Genomic DNA, 4,532 nt, shown 5'->3' with positions numbered 1-4,532 from the left:
AAAAAAGTATTTAAACATAAAGAATGTTCCACTCATCAAGCTGCTACCCAGATAATACTTCGTGCCCAACAGAAGACTATGGAGAATGACGTCATCTACATCTACATGATTACTCTGCAATTGACATTTAAGTGCTTGGCAGAGGGTTCATCGAACCACAATCATACTATCTCCCTACCATTCCACTCCCGAACAGCGCGTGGGAAAAACGAACACCTAAACCTTTCTGTTCGAGCTCTGATTTCTCTTATTTTATTTTGATGATCATTCCTACCTATGTAGGTTGGGCTCAACAAAATATTTTCGCATTCGGAAGAGAAAGTTGGTGACTGAAATTTCGTAAACAGATCTCGCCGCGACGAAAAACGTCTTTGCTTTAATGACTTCCATCCCAACTCGCGTATCATATCTGCTACACTCTCTCCCCTATTACGCGATAATACAAAACGAGCTCCATTTTTTGCACCCTTTCGATGTCCTCCGTCAATCCCACCTGGTAAGGATCCCACACCGCGCTGAAACATACGAGTGTAGTGTAAGGCGTCTCTTTAGTGGACTTGATGCATCTTCTAAGTGTCCTGCCAATGAAACGCAACCTTTGGCTCGCCTTCCCCACAATATTATCTATGTGGTCTTTCCAACTGAAGTTGTTCGTAATTTTAACAGCCAGGTACTTAGTTGAATTGACAGCCTTGAGAATAGTGCTATTTGTCGAGTAATAGAATTCCAACGGATTTCGTTTGGAACTCATGTGGATCACCTCACACTTTTCGTTATTCAGCGTCAACTGCCACCTGCCACACCACACAGCAATCTTTTCTAAATCGCTTTGCAACTGATACTGGTCTTCGGACGACATTACTAGACGGTAAATTACAGCATCATCTGCGAACAACCTAAGAGAACTGCTCAGATTGTCACCCAGGTCATTTATATAGATCAGGAACAGCATAGGTCCCAGGACGCTTCCCTGGGGAACAGCCGGCCGCGGTGGCCGTGCGGTTCTAGGCGCTCCAGTCCGGAGCCGCGCTGTTGCTACGGTCGCAGGTTCGAATCCTGCCTCGGGCATGGGTGTATGTGGTGTCCTTAGGTTAGTTAGATTTAAGTAGTTCTTTTAAGTTCTAGGGGACTGATGACCACAGCAGTTGAGTCCCATAGTGCTCAGAGCCATTTGAACCATTTTTGAACCTGGGGAACACCTGATATCACTTCAGTTTTACTCGATGATTTGCCGTCTATTACTACGAACTGCGACCTTCCTGACAGGAAATCACGAATCTGCCTAAAAGCAGATCGGTGGTATCCCATTCTTCAGTTATAAGTAATTTTCACTGCATTGTATCCAATGTTGGAGTACCCTCAAACTATTTTTTTTTCAGAAAAAAAGCACTGGTGGGAACCCACTGTGCACAGATTTTCCGAAAGTTCAAGTGTTGATGCATTATGGTGTGGGCAGTCCCCACGCAAATGCCCAGTAACCGATGGCTTTCGTCCACGGTGATTCTGCGGTTGTCCAAGACTAAAGCATTCACTTCCGCTTCCGTTTCCGGTGTGATGACGCGATGGGCCTGCCAGGACGAGCATCGTTTTCCAGTGACTCGCGAGCCTCCAGGAATCGTTTGCGCCACTCCGCAACACTTGAACGACTCAGACTGTACTCACAGCCTTCATCCGTCGATACATTTCACTGCCTCCAACTCCCTTAGCCGCCAAAAATCGAATCACTCCTCGTTGTTCCTGCTTATTCGCCTCTATGTTCTCTAGTGGACATAACTGGCGTGAAACCACAGTGGCTCCGTGCAACATCAAACGGCGTGCACGAGTCAGTCTCTGTAACACCATATCCGCAGTTACGTGGTGCCACCTTACGTGTAAGGCAAAGGTAGACGCACTGACCAGGTTTCATTTCAATGAACCTCATAGTATTTCACTAGCCCTGAGCTGTGGCAAGTTTGTTTTTGTGTGTCAAACGTGTTTTTGTGTAGTTCAAAAATGGTTCAAATGGCTCTGAGAACTATGAGACTTGAGTCGCCTAGAACTTAGAACTATTTAAACCTAACTAACCTAAGGACATCACACACATCCATGCCTGAGGCAGGATTCGAACCTGCGACCGTAGCAGTCGCGCAGTTCCGGACTGAAGCGCCTAGAACCGCTCGGCCAACACGGCCGGCTTTGTGTAGTTGGGCTGACCTGGAGACAATGGTAAAATTTTTGTGAAGCTTAGATGTGGAGGACTATTTCATGTCGTTTGTTGCTGTGTTGATTATGTTTGTATTTTGACAGAGTTTACTCACGTTTTCTTCTGCTCATTTGTGAATTTTGCGCCTAGCTATGTTTCTGTGGCTTGGACATACGTTTCACTGCGTAAGATAATAAAATAAAAAATCCTACAGAGGATACCACAACAGCGCTGAAACATATTTGGGTGTTAAAACAAAACAATGATTTTTTGTACTTGTTAAAAGGCGGACCCATTCTGATTTCATTGTTACTCTTCTTATCCAGTCTTTTTAAGTGGCCGTAAAGTGTAATCTTCTATTTTCTCACTGTGCATATTACATTTCGAGTTTTTACATACACTTTGACGCTTCTCAACTTCCATATCCCAATTTCCTACTATGGACCCAAAATTTTTCAAATCATTCTGCTTTCTTCCGCAAATTATTTAGCTGCTTGGCTGTGTTTATAGCGAGGCATTCTGAAGATTAAAAACACCTAGTTTTAATCTCCTCATTGTAATGACTCAATTTTGTATTAATAGACTAGCTGTACCTAGCCATGGCAACGGCCTTGCCACAGTGGATACGCCGGTTCCCGTGAGATCACCGAAGTTAAGCGCTGTCGGGCGTGGCCGGCACTTGGATGGGTGACCATCCAGCCACCATGCGCTGTTGCCATTTTTCGGGGTGCACTCAGCCTCGTGATGCCAATTGAGGAGCTACTCGACCGACTAGTAGCGACTCCGGTCAAAGAAAACCATCATAACATCCGGGAGTGCGGTGTGCTGACCACACGCCCCTCCTATCCGCATCCTCACCTGAGGATGATACGGCGGTCGGATGGTCCCGATGGGCCGCTTGCGGCCTGAAGACGGAGTGCTGTACCCAGCCATGCTTTCCTGTGGATCACTCTGCTTAAGTGAAAAAGTAAGGGAATAGAAACCAGACGTTTCTTATATAAATGGGAAATGGATATACTTAATCTCCTTCTCTCCCCAGACTCTGTCTATCTTCCCCTCCCCCTTCCTTTGTCCACCTTCACTTCCTTCCTTCCTTCCTCCTCCCTTTTCTCTCCCCGTCCTCTCCTCCCCCTCCCTCACCATCTCCTCCTGTCCCACTCCGTCTGTCCAACTCCTCCTTTCTGCTTTTTATGCCCATTTTCTTCCACCTCTCTCTCCATGACCTCTTTCTGTCTCTCTGTAAAATGAGCCTTGATTATTGTTACCGCAAATTCAGACTCTGTAGTAGTATGCTAAAGCAATAAGCCATAAATACAAGAGTTGCAACGAAAAAAGGAAGAACCGAGCACACACACACACACACACACACACACACACACACACACACACACAAGATCTATTACAAAGATTTATTAGAGTAACGTGTAAAACCTTGAAGTAAATTGGGAAAGTACATTTTAAGATTTTTGGCAACACTGTTTTCCCTTCATTAGCTATGTAAAGCACACGCAAATTGGAATTGAACGTTGTGTAAAAATTTCAAAGCAATCAGTTAAGAACTTGGGGGGGAAAAACGATATTGAACTAGCTAACATTTACATTTTGATCTATATAGATAAGGATTTTCCATTGTACATGTTCTTGTTGTTGTTGTGGTTTGATGCAGCTCTCCATGCTACTCTATCCTGAGCAAGCTTCTTCACCTCCCAGCACCTACTACAGCTTATGTCCTTCTGAATCTGCTTAGTGTATTCATCTCTTGGTCCCCCCCTACGATTTTTACCCTCCACGCTGCCCTCCAGTACTAAATTGGTGATCCCTTGATGCCTCAGAACATGTCCTACCATCCGATCCCTTCTTCTAGTCAAGTTGTGCCACAAACTCCTCCCCAATTCTATTCAATACCTCCTCATTACTTATGTGATCTACCCATATAATCTTCAGCATTCTTCTGTAGCACCACATTTCGAAAGCTTCTATTCTCTTCTTGTCTAAACTATTTATCGTCCATGTTTCACTTCCATATATGGCTACACTCTATACAAATACTTTCAGAAACGACTTTCTAACTCTTAAAACTATACTCGATGTTAACAAATTTCTCTTCTTCAGAAACGCTTTCCTTGCCATTGCCAGTCTATATTTTATATCCTCTCTACTTCGATCATCATCAGTTATTTTGCTCCCCAAATAGCAAAACTCCTTTACTACTTTAAGTGTCTCATTTCCTAATCTAATTCCCTCAGCATCACCCGACTTAATTCGACTACATTCCATTATCCTCGTTTTGCTTTCGTTGATGTTCATCTTATACCCTCCTTTCAAGACACTGTCCATTCCGTTCAACTGC

At 44.2% G+C, this 4,532-nt stretch overlaps 1 pseudogene; it reads left to right on the top strand.

Annotated features, from left to right (window-relative positions):
* The first annotated feature begins 2,783 nt into the window (after window positions 1-2,783).
* On the top strand, window positions 2,784-2,900 carry LOC126107125 (5S ribosomal RNA; annotated as a pseudogene).
* Window positions 2,901-4,532: the final 1,632 nt, after the last annotated feature.

The sequence above is a fragment of the Schistocerca cancellata genome, chromosome 10 (assembly GCF_023864275.1).
Source record: "Schistocerca cancellata isolate TAMUIC-IGC-003103 chromosome 10, iqSchCanc2.1, whole genome shotgun sequence".
In the NCBI taxonomy this organism is placed as follows: Eukaryota; Metazoa; Arthropoda; class Insecta; order Orthoptera; family Acrididae; genus Schistocerca; species Schistocerca cancellata.
This window is presented reverse-complemented; position numbering and strand designations above follow the sequence as displayed.